Here is a 12770-nt window from a genome sequence, read left to right as displayed (position 1 = left end):
TGTGTTAAGGGACATTATAGACACTGAACTAAACTCCCTAGCAAAAAGGGAATGCTTTCATTTCAACTGTGATTTTGCATGAATTCTTTTTGAATGCCCTAAGTTTATAGCTGTTTGTGAGAAAATAAAAGGCCCTATAATCTTCTCCCTACTTATCACATTACAGCAACTAGATTCATTTTTATTTTCCTTCACCATAAATCCTCACTGTAGGTGGGGAGAAAAAAAAAAGAATTATCTAGAATTCAATTTTTATTAAATAAGTTTTTAAGCATCAATACAGCAAAAACTAGTTCTAGAACTACATCTCTTCAGCACAAAATGAGGTTTCAAGACAGATGACTGACTTTCTGAATTTAAACAATGTTCACAAGGAAGGCTGAACTCTTTCCAATGTGTACAATTTATCCTGAACCTATATACTGGGTAAGTCCAGTTGTCTAAGGGTTATAAATGTCACAGAAGCAACAAAATGTTTCATAGATTATGACTTAACCATTTAAATGAGTAAAGATAAATTGAGTTGCATTTTTTTTTGATCTGACTTAATTCTACCATTAATATAGTACAGGTTGATAATTACTGTTATAAGCCTGTCTGTATTGACCTTAATCAAAATGTTATGCTATTTCTTCAAAGACTTCTTTTTTTTTTTTTAAGATTTATTTATTTTAGAGAGCGAGCACAGGGGTAGGGGTGGACAGGGGCAGAGGGAGAGGGAGAGAGAATCTTAAGCAGACTCTGGGCTGAGCACAGAGCCCAGTATGGGGCTGGATCTCACGACCCTGATATCACCGCTTGAGCTGAAACCAAGAGTCAGATGTGCCACCAAGGTGCCCCCTTCGAAGACTTCTTTGAGAAATTACCAGTTGAGAAATCAAATGACAACTGGAATTACTACACAAATAATAAGTTTCAGAGTAGACAAATTTGCTATCAGTTAATTCATCATGTAAGATTTGAGAAAATTAAACAATGACTGCCATTAAAATTGAAATTTGATACTTTTTCTTTTAAGATTTTATTTATTTATTTGACAGAAAGACAGCACGCAAGCACGAGTAGGGGGAGCAGCAGGCAGAGGGAGAGGGAGAAGTAGGCTCTCTGCTCGGCAGGGCTGTTGTGGGGCTTGATCGCAGGACCTTGGATCATGACCTGAGCCGAAGGCAGATGCTTAATGACTGAGCCACCCAGGTGCCCCTACAAAATATTTCTTAGTGATTCTTCCATATACTCTAAAAAGTTAGGCAGAAATTCAATTAAAATGAATATTGTGTGCATTACAATCCTTTAATTCTTTCCCATATTTAGAAGGGGTTTTTAGAGATCCCTGATAGATTATCATCATTCAGTAGTTAAAATCACAATGTATTTCACATTTCAATACTGTCACACATTAAACAGCATTAAATAACTAAATTAAAAAACAATTTATGATATCCTTAGAGCGTGTTTATACCTCTGTAGAGTACTATTGCAAAAAAAAAAATACAATTCATTCTCATTCTTATGAAGAAGGGCTTCTCTAAGAAGATGTGTTTTTATTTTTTTGTTTAAATTCAATAGCCAACATATAGAACGTCATTAGTTGCAGATGGAGAGTTCAGTAATTCATCAGTTGCATAGAACACTCAGCGCTCATCAGAAGATGTGTTTTTAAAAACTGAAAGCAACTACTGTTTATGGATAATTCATTTTAAAATTGGGATTAAAATAAGACACTCCAAAAGTCAAAAAATAAACTTCTTAACATTTTTAAATAATATATATAAAAGGTCAGTGACATTACATATAACAAAAAATTAACTTACATCTCAAATACAACAATAGTAAAAGTTCAATTAGCAAATCTCTGTAAAACTTTTTAAACTTAGCTGTGAACATTTCTACTTGTAGTATGAGCCCATAAAACCCCTGTCATGAGGGTCCAACTTAATCTAATTATTGGCTCTATCATCACTGCCCCACAGAGAACAAGACTGACCATAAGATTTTGTGCTTGATTTGCCTTGGTTCATGATTACTATCATGGGAGTAACAAACGAGGCAGGCCATACAAATAGAATTTCATTTCATGAAAAGATTTCAAAGACAAAATGATCAACTGCTTCCCAAGCTTTCCCTTACTGATCACCTGACATTCCACAACTAAAAACCTACCTAATAGGTTATTGTGAGAATTAAATGAGTTAGCATTTATAAAACACACAGAACAGCGAATTGAAGTTTGTTAAATAAAACAATTTTTATTCCTTTGATCTACACTGTGTTTTAAGAAATATTAAATCATATCAGTCATTTTCATCTCAGGAATTAGTTTCTTCCAATTCTGTCCCCAGAGCAAAAATTAATAGGATAAAATTGGAGAAGACAAGAAAGAACTAGACATCTTTCTTTAAGGAGGAATAAGGGTGTGGAAAGAGAACACAACTCTGAAGAGAAAAGGCTCAGAACAAAGAGGATCTGTTACTAAAACACAAGTTACTAATGTCTCTTAACTTCACAATTTTGCCCGGTATCAACGTGCCTTCCATGCAGTAAGGCAATGTCAAACTGCAGCAATATAGCCTGCTCGGTTCTTCTGCAGAGCATGCAGGAGCATCAATTCATGCGGGTGTTTAAATTCAGAGGCTTAAGGAGTAAAATAAATGCTAGTATATATTTGATTCAAGCAATGCTTGAGTGACAAATGTGGGTTATGTTAATTTTAACTTTCTTTTGATCATCAAAGCCACCTCTCCTCACACACTTAGACATAAAGCAAAGCAAAATTGTCACTTATTTAACAATACAGTTAATATGTTTGTACAGTTAAAATATCATATATGATAAATATAATTCCATTGCCCACTTTCTTTCCATGAAATTAAGGGTAAAAATCTCACACATACACAGCCAACAAAAGCAAAAATAAACAAGGACTACATCAAACCAGAAAGTATCTGTACAGGAAAGGTAATAACCAACAAAATGAAAGGTAACCTACACAATGGGAGAAAATATTTGCAAAGTATATATTTGGATAAGGGGCTAATATCCAAACTATACAAGGAACTTCTACAACTCAATAGCAAAAAAACTAATAACACAATTTTTAAAAAGGTGAAGTTCCTAAATAGACATTTTTGCAAAGAAGACATACGAACTGCCAACAGGTACATGGAAAGGTACTCAGTACCACTAATCATCAGGGAAATGCAAATCAAAACCACAATAAGCTATCACCTCACACCTATTAGGATGGCTATTGTCAAAAACACAAGAAATCAGTTTGGGCACAGGTGTGAAGAAAAGGGAATCCTTGTGCACTGCTGGTGGGAATGTACATTGATACAGCTGCTATGGAAAACAGTATGGAGGTTCCTCAAAAAATTAAAAAACAGGATATGATCCAGCAATTCTACTTCTGGGTATATATCCAAAGGAAATGAAATCAGGATCTTGAAGAGATACCTGTACTCCCATGTTCACTTCAGCATTATTAACAATAACCAAGGTATGAAACAACCCGTGTCTGTGGACAGATAAATGGACAAAGAAAATGTGATATACGTATCCAATGGATTGTTCAGCATAAAAAAAAGAAGGAAATTCTACCAATTGTGACAACATGGATGAACACTGAAGGCATTATGCTAAATGAGATAAGCCAGACACAGCGAGACAAATAGTAATACAATCTCACTTACATGTGGAATCTAAAAAAGTCAAACTCATTGAACCAAAGGGTAGAACTGTGGTTGCCAGGAGCTTGGGGTCAGGAAAATCAGGATGTTGGTCAAAAGGTAGAAACTTTCTGGGGCGCCTGGGTGGCACAGCGGTTAAGCGTCTGCCTTCGGCTCAGGGCGTGATCCCAGCGTTCTGGGATCGAGCCCCACATCAGGCTCCTCTGCTGGGAGCCTGCTTCTTCCTCTCCCACTCCCCCTGCTTGTGTTCCCTCTCTCGCTGGCTGTACCTATTTCTGTCAAATGAATAAATAAAATCTTTTAAAAAAAAGGTAGAAACTTTCAGTTTGAGAAGAATAAGTTCTGGGAATCTAACGTATACCATGGTGAGTACAGTTAGTAATACTGTATTATATATTGGAAGTTTGCTAAGAGAGTAGATCTTAACCGTTCTCACCACACAGATGCAAAAAAAAAAGTAACTAAGGTTATGGATGAGTTAATTAACTTGATTGTGGTAATTACTTCACAGTTTATATGTATATTAAATCATCATGTTGTACACATTAAATATACACAATTTTTATTTGTCAATTATATCTCAATAAAGATGGAAAAAATTTTCACACATAAAAATGGGTAATTTCTATTAAGAAATACAAGTGCTAAAATTATCATATAGATTTAATTTCTAAATGTGTAAAATGTGTATAATTTATAAATTATACTTCCATGATACCATAGCAACTGAATGCAAAATGAAATATTCACTTCATTTGGAAGATACTAGGGTTTTTTTTCCCATCAAATACCACTTTTTTCTCTTAAATGACCTGATAATTTATGAATTCACAGTGCTAAGGTTTTACTCACATGAAGCTTTTCTTAACTATTAAGACAGATAAATAAATAATAAAAGTCTCTACCAAATTTTTGTTTGTTTAAATATAAGTAATATCCTGGCCCTGATTTTATAGCTATTCATTCCTCCTTTTGTCCCTTCCTTTCTTTACTTGCTTTAAGAAACCTCCCAAGCCTTAGTTTCTGGTTCTGAAAAATGAGGTTAATATAAACTACAAAGTTTTCCTGAAGATTAAATAGACAATATATGTAAAGCACCCAGCACAGTGTCTAACACAATAAGGTTTCTTTTCTTCTCACCTCTCTTTCCTTGTCAGTTCTAGAAGAGTCAGAGTAATTGTAATGGATGAGAAAGAAATGTTTGCTTACATCCTTGGTTTGTTCCCCAATTTAGGCACTGGTTAACAATATATTTGATGTTCAAAGTTTTCTTTATAATACGCTATCGAGAAAACCAAAGACATTTATTTATTCACCTAACTGCATAATGCTCCATCTCCATTCTACCAGGGAATGCTTCGTGCTAACACTGCTGTAAAATTTCCCTTTGGCAGCCATAGTTGCTCCAAGATGAACGATCTGAACTGAGAGGCTAGCTCTAGGACTATAGAGAAGTTGACAGCTTCACAGAATATATGAATGTAACTTAAACTCTGATGAAGTTATTAAGGACAAACAGAATTCAGGAGATGTCGGCAGAACAGACACATCAACCACAATCTGCTAATGGAAGAAGTGACTGACTGGACATCAGACCACTGTTGTTGTTCTTGTGGTTTTAGGAGTCCACTGGACAGAGGTGAGGGATCAAGCAGCAACAACTTCTGATGCCATGAGAACACGCTGTCCTTAAATTCTTAAATGATTCATAAGTGTTTGGAAGTCAACAAGAAGATTACTGATGATGGTTTAAGCTAAAGTTGAAAGATTAGCTAATTTGAAGTCAGTAGAGAATCACTAACTATCTTGGCATTTTAAAAGTTGGTCAAGTACATGAGGTTGCAAGGGAAACTGTTTACAAATTAAATCATAATTATAAACTCCCTATGTTCGCAACAATGTTCATGAGATCCCTTGAGGCATAAATAAATACCTTTTGGAGAAAGGCTGTCCCTAAATTTCCTTTAAGTCTCTGAAATATGAATTTCAAAAAGAATAAACAATATGAACGCACTAAAGCCTAGCTTTTTACCAAAGATAACCTCAACAATTGAGACCCTTAATGATTTATGTTTAAATCCAATTTTTGCATACATTTGATATTATATTTGAGAGAAAGTTGTGAGACAGTAGAAAAAAACGTTCCTAACTACAATTTAAGGAACTTTCCTATAAGCAAACTAATTTCAATTTTAATTTTAAAACAGTTTCCAAACCTCAAGAAACTGCTAGTTACGTCTGGATACTGAAACTCAGGGAACTGGGAGCCATATATTTCTGTGCAACATTTAACTTTTATTTTATATATATATATATATATAAATATATATAATATATATAATTTGTATATATATTTTTATGTATGTATGTATTTATATATATGTATATATATAATTTGTATATATACACATATATGTATAAATTATATATATAATTTATATATATAATATATATAATAAAAATATATGTAATATATATATTTTATACATATATATAACGTACAGTGTTAGTTTCCGGTGTACAAATTAGTGATTCAACAATTCTCTACATTACTCAGTGCTTCCTACAAGTATAGTCGCCACCTGTCTCTGAACAACATTATTACAACATTATTGACTACATTCCTTATGCTGTACTTTTCATCTCTGTGACATATTTTATAATTGGAAATTTGTACCTCATAATCTCCTTTATCTATTTCATCCATTCCTCCACCCTCCTCCCTTCTGGCAACCACCAGTTTGTTCTTTGCATTTAAGAATCTGTTTTCTTCTCTTTGTTTCTTTGTTTATTCATTTGTTTTGTTTCGTTAGACTCCACATATAAATGACATCATATCTTATTTCACTTAGCATAATACCTTCAAAGTCAATCCATGTTGTTGCAAAAGGCAAGACCTCAGTCTTTTTATGGCTGAGTAATATTCCACAGTATACACACCACATCATCGTTATTCATTCATCTATTGATGGACTTTTGGGTTGCTTTCATATCTTAGCTATTGTAGACAATGCTGCAATAAGGGGTGTGTGTATCTTTTCAAATTAGTGTTTTCATTTTCTTTGGCCAAATGCCCACTGGTAGAACTGCTGGATCATATGGTATTTCTATTTTTAATTTTTTGAGGTAGAGGACCTCTTTTCGAAGACATCCAGATGGCCAACAGACAGATGAAAAGATGCTCAACATCACTAATCATCAGAAACATGCAAATCGAAAACACAATGAGGTGTCACCTTACACCTGTCAAAATGGCTAGAACTTTTAACTTTTTAAAAGCAGGTGTATGCATGCCTATTTTTAAAAATTGATTGAAACTGTTAAATAACAGACTCAAATCTGAGTGTGGATTCCCAAAACTACATTAAGCACACATAATTAGAAAACAATAGTTCTCAAAACTATGATGTAGGCAATTAAGAAATGTCTTGAAAAGAAAAATTGTACTTGATAACTTCAACAAGTTAAAAAATTCATAATACATTGAAATAGAAAAAGATCTTAATCTTTTTCCTTTTTTAAGATTTATTTATTTACTTGAGAGAGAGAGAGAGAGAGCGTGCATGCAAGTGGAGGGAGGGGCAGAAGAAGAGAATTTTCAAGCAGACTCTCCTCTGAACTTGGAGGCAACTCAAGGCTCAATCTCACACCCATGACGTCACAACCCATGAGACCATGACCTGAGTCGAAACCAAGAGTCAGACACTTAACTGACTGGGCCACCCAGGTGCCCCAATCTTAATCTTTTTCTCGATCTCAAAAGAGATCATGTCAAAGTTTTTGATGTTATTAAACCCAAATAGGATCATTAATCTTATGTAAACAGACAAGTATGCACCTCTTCATAGACTTAGCATAAGTATGCTCTCATGAGCCATTTTGAACATCACTTCTTTAAGTGAGCCTTGGCTGACCACCCAAACTAAAGTAAGCTCCATTACCCTGTTTTATTTATCATAGCACTTAGAGCTATCTGATATGTTCTTTTATTTACTTGTTTATTGACTATCTTATTCCTTTAAAATGTAGATTCCAGGGGCACTTGGCTGGCTCAGTTGGTAGAGTATGAGACCCTTGATCTCAGGGTCATGAGCTCAAGCCCCATGTTGGGCATAGAGCTTACTTAAAAAACTGAAATAAAATAAAATATAAATAAAATGCAGCTTATCAGAAGTAAATCAGTAGGGGCGCCTGGGTGGCACAGCGGTTAAGCGTCTGCCTTCGGCTCAGGGCATGATCCCGGCGTTATGGGATCGAGCCCCACATCAGGCTCCTCCGCTAGGAGCCTGCTTCTTCCTCTCCCACTCCCCCTGCCTGTGTTCCCTCTCTTGCTGGCTGTCTCTATCTCTGTCAAATAAATAAATAAAATCTTTAAAAAAAAAAAAAAAAAAGAAGTAAATCAGTAGAAGCAAGAACACCACCAAGTATGTTAGCTCTCAAAAATATTTACAGATTGAAAGATAAGCTAACATTTTTCTAAAAGAAATGTTTATGAACTTGAGCATATACTGGATTACTTGGTAATCATTTTTCATTAAATGTTTATGAAGTATTACTTAAATTCCAATTACTTCTAAAATTATATGAACCCTTTCCAACTAGCTTCTCCTCTTTCTTTCTCTTCCTTATTTCAATGTAATGTATTTTTAAATGTGGCAAATTGCAGAAATTTGGGGGAGGATTCTACTTATTTTAGTAATTGAACACACACTAAACAGTAAAATCTAAGTTGCCTTCAAAAGGAAATTAGCACAACTGTTTCCAAATGTAAGCTAACCCACAAGTGACACATGCTTACTTCTTCCACCAATGTCAGAATCATTGCCTTGGTTTGCTATTCTCTACTCTCTATAATGTGTCCTTGGCAAACTCCACATATTTTATGACTTTAATCTAATTACAAATCTCTCCTGATGCCTTCCCAAATAGAATCATACTCCTGTATCTCCCTATATAACTATCTAACACCACAAACTCAACACTTCCTTCCGTCTTACTTCCTTCTTCTAGCCACCAAGGCCAGTAAAATCATTAAGACTTAAAATTTTTGAGTCAAAAAATCTCTGTGTTGCTCTATTAGAATGTCTCTAAATATGTCTTTTCTTCTCCATTCCCAGTTTCAGGTCTCATCACCTTCTCAGATTACTGCAACAAACTCCAAGTGGCTTCTCTATATCCATACTCGGCCCACTTTGGTCCACGTGAAAATTGATGACAGTGAACCTTTCTCTAGATACTACTTTCCTCTGGGTCACCTCACTGGCTTAGTCCTTAGAGCACTCTTAATCTCAGGGTCGTGAGTTCAAGCCCCACGTTGAGCATGGAGCCTACTTTAAAACTAACTAACTCACTAACTAACTAACTAAAGACTACTTTCCTCATTTTGTGTATCCGGTCAGTTTTGCCTCATAAACACCTCACTAATCTATTTGCCTCCCTCCATTTTCCCTACAACCACTCTAGTCCAAACCATCAACATCTCTTAACTCAACTATTACCTCAGCTTCATTACCAGTTTCCCTCACCTACCCTTGCCTTCCTCCAATCCATAATAAAGGCAGAATCATCTTTTAAAAATGTAATCCAAACATGCCACTCTCTTGCTTAAAAATCCTTCAGTAGCTTTTCACCACACTTCATTCAAAGACAAAACCCTACAAAGTCCGCATGATCTTGTCTTCCTACCTCTCTAACCTCATCTTAGACCGTTCTGTATTTTTTTTATGTATTTCTGTAGTCTAGGTCACACTGATCTTGAAGTTCTTCAAACATGGTAGGGTTCCTCCTGTCTACTGACCTTGACATGTCCTGTCTCTTCCCACTATCAAGTTCTGCTCACACTCCTTCCCCTTTGTTCAGTCATCTCTACTCCCTCTTTAATTCAACTCAAACATCACTTCTTAAGGCAAGCTTCCCTAACACCACCCCTGTTCCAGACTAGTTACACTGTTTCATGGTACTCTGTATTACCCTCTTTGTAGAACTAATTATAACCATAATTAGTCAATTGCATAGTTAATTTTTCAAAGTCTAGCCTTCCTGCTAGAATACAATTTCATGAGGTTGAGTAAGAATTGGTTTTGGTTCACCACTATTCTCCCAGTGCTTGGCACAGTACTTTGCACATAGTAGATGCTCAATAAATATTTGTTGAATATATAAAGAAGAAATCCGGAACAACTGCATAATTTTCATCATCATGTCTCTAATAGCCAAGTTTCAAGTAATCTGGCCTTATTCTACCTATCCACAAATATTAATCACCATTACTGAGTATAAACTTCCTCTCTCTCACTCTCAAAAACATGCTTTGTTCACTGATGCATTCAGGTCATCATAAATCATTTTGGTTTTCTGGGCCACAATACTTTCCCTTCTGTCTTAATTCTACAACTCTTTCAAAGTTCAAATACAAAGCTGCAAATATTACTTTCTTTACTAAGCTTTCCTTAGGTATTCACAATGATTTATCTTTACTGTACATTCCTATAATACTATTAATGAGCATCCCAGATTTCAATAGTCGTACATTATTCACTAATTTTTCATATTTATTAATCTAGTCTCTTCAACCAGATGTTAGGTTTCTTAAAGTTAGCATCATTTCTTACACTTTCTCTAAGTCCTCTTCCAAAGCTTTCCATCTCTATATCTCCCAACCCTACACTGCCAAACATATAATTAGCCCTTCGCACTGTATACTCTGATAAAGTACTCAATACATACTTTCTGGTTAATAGATTTTCTATTAGCCCCGAAATTCTTCATTGATTTCCTCATATTTAGCTCTACCTTTAGTGTAGTAAATAGTATGGCCACTTACACAGTGGAGACTTCTATTTTAATTAAAAGTCAGAAGCATGAAAATTACCTGATAAAATATATAATCAGAATTCTCTGCTTTGCTTTATAATGAACTCTGCCGACAGCATCAGTTTGGATCCTGATTTTACCGGATTCCAGTCAGTCACGATGTTCAAGACACATGACTTGAGAAGTCTATTATATCTCCCGGGGAATCATTTGGCGCCTTTTTGCACCAACATAAAATCCACTGTAGCTTCCAAAAATGCATTCACAGACTAAAATAATACCTTAATAATATGAAAGAGTTAATGGGCTTAATCAAATGTTTAACCCAACTCCCAAATCCTAACATTTTTACTTGGCAGTGCACCCTGCCGCCTGCGGATCTCTCTCTTACTTCAACGGTGTTTGACGCCATTTGCACAGCCTCCAGCCACCTTTCAACCTCTCTTCCAGTTACAACTTTGGGAGCCACCTTTCAGCCATCCCCTGCCCCCAAAATCAAGCAACACAATTTTTTTTTAAGCTTTGCTCTGTATTGCCAATCAACCGTGAGCAGCTACCAGATTTGACAGAATTATTCCGAGGAGGTGGAAGCTGCCGTCAACTGCCAGGCCAACATGCATCTGCAGGCCTCCTACACCTACCTTTCTGTGGGCTTCTCTTTCAGCTACGACGATGTGGCTCAGGAGGGCATGCGCCGCTTCTGCCGAGTTGGCTGAGGAGAAGCGTGAGGGCCCAAGAGTCCCTTGAAGATGTAATTAACCAGCGCGCTCGGCGCTGCCGCTGTGACCTGTTTCCCGTAGTACAGAAGCCGTCTGAGGATGAGTGGCGTAAAAGCCTGCACACCGTGGAAATCGCGGTGGTTCTGGAGGAGAACCTGAACCAAGTCCTTTGGGATCTGCGTGCCTTTGGTTCTACATGCGCAGACGCCCTTCTCTGTGACTTCCTAAATAACCACTTCCTAGGTCAGGAGGGGAACCTCATCAAGAACATGGCGACCACCTGGCTAACCTCGCAGGTGGGCTGGCCTGCAGGCGGGGCTGGGCCAGTATGTTTTAGAAAGGCTCACCCTCGATTATGACTAGAAGCCTCAGGAGCCCAGCAGGCTTTGAGGGACCCCTCTGGCAAACCCCTGATGCCAGGGCTTCTGCCTGAGCCTCTGCCTGCAGCCACTAGGCAGCTTTTTCACCACCCTAGAACCCTTGCCTAAATTGTGGAACAAATGGAAACAAAAAAGCTTTTTGCGGGGCGGGGCGTTGGGGGCGGCGCTTCTGCCTGAGCCTCTGCCTGCAGCCACTAGGCAGCTTTTTTCACCACCCTAGAACCCTTGCCTAAATTGTGGAACAAATGGAAACAAAAAAGCTTTTTGCGGGGCGGGGCGTTGGGGGCGGCGGGGGAGAAGAACATTCTTTCTCAATGGTAGATAAATAGAAAAGGGCTGGGCTTTTTTGGTGACTCACTTTTCTAACTGCCTGGTCTTATGAATATGTATACTTATTCTTTTATGGACTCAATCTACTACTGGTTATTTTCTGAGAACCTTAGAACCTTATTGGTGGGAATAAGAGCCCTGTAAACATTTCATTGATTTGAGCTTCCCATCTTACATTTGTTATTTTTAACCCATGTTGTGTGAAAATGTGAAAAGATACATTTTCACTGATTATACCAAATGATATATTCCAATTTCTGCTCGAAATTATAATCAATGATTTAAATTCTCTGTAACTATTGGATTGCAGGTTAGACACTCAGGTTAATTTTTAAGTCATAGGAGCACTGTTTAGTTACATAACCATATCTTTATTCATAATGCCCTAGTATTCTAAGGAAAGAAATGGAGATTTCAAAAATGGTCCTAACATAATTAAGAAGAAGGTCAGGCCTCGGGGAGACACTGACTCACATCTGTTTCTTTATCATTAAAATTGTAAGCATTTCAGGCCATTTACAAACAGCACGCTTTTATGAATTAGATATTTGAATCAAAACAAAGTAAAAGAAAAATATTAAAATTCCTTGTAAAATATTTCTTTGGAATATGTTTTAATAATTCTGTGTTTTAGGATTCAGTTCCCATGTGTCCAGTTAACTTGGCCGTGTTCTATGAACCACTTGATATTCCCTATATCAAAGATAAGATCTCAAATATATATGTAATTCTCCTACAACTGAACTTTGAAAAATCTAGATTACAAGTTTCTTTGCAGTCATCACTAACCCCAAAACCAAACAGTGGTTTTATTCTATCCAGGAAAGATAATCTCATCAAAC

General features: G+C 36.5%; 1 pseudogene; it reads left to right on the top strand.

Annotated features, from left to right (window-relative positions):
• Positions 1-11581, top strand: part of LOC103672180 — a 44586-nt pseudogene extending 33005 nt beyond the window's left edge.
• The last annotated feature ends 1189 nt before the right edge of the window (positions 11582-12770 follow it).

Source organism: Ursus maritimus, unplaced genomic scaffold (assembly GCF_017311325.1).
Source record: "Ursus maritimus isolate PB19 unplaced genomic scaffold, ASM1731132v1 scaffold_5, whole genome shotgun sequence".
Classification (NCBI taxonomy): domain Eukaryota; kingdom Metazoa; phylum Chordata; class Mammalia; order Carnivora; family Ursidae; genus Ursus; species Ursus maritimus.
Note: the sequence above shows the minus strand (reverse complement) of the source record. Positions and strands in the feature narration are given on the sequence as shown.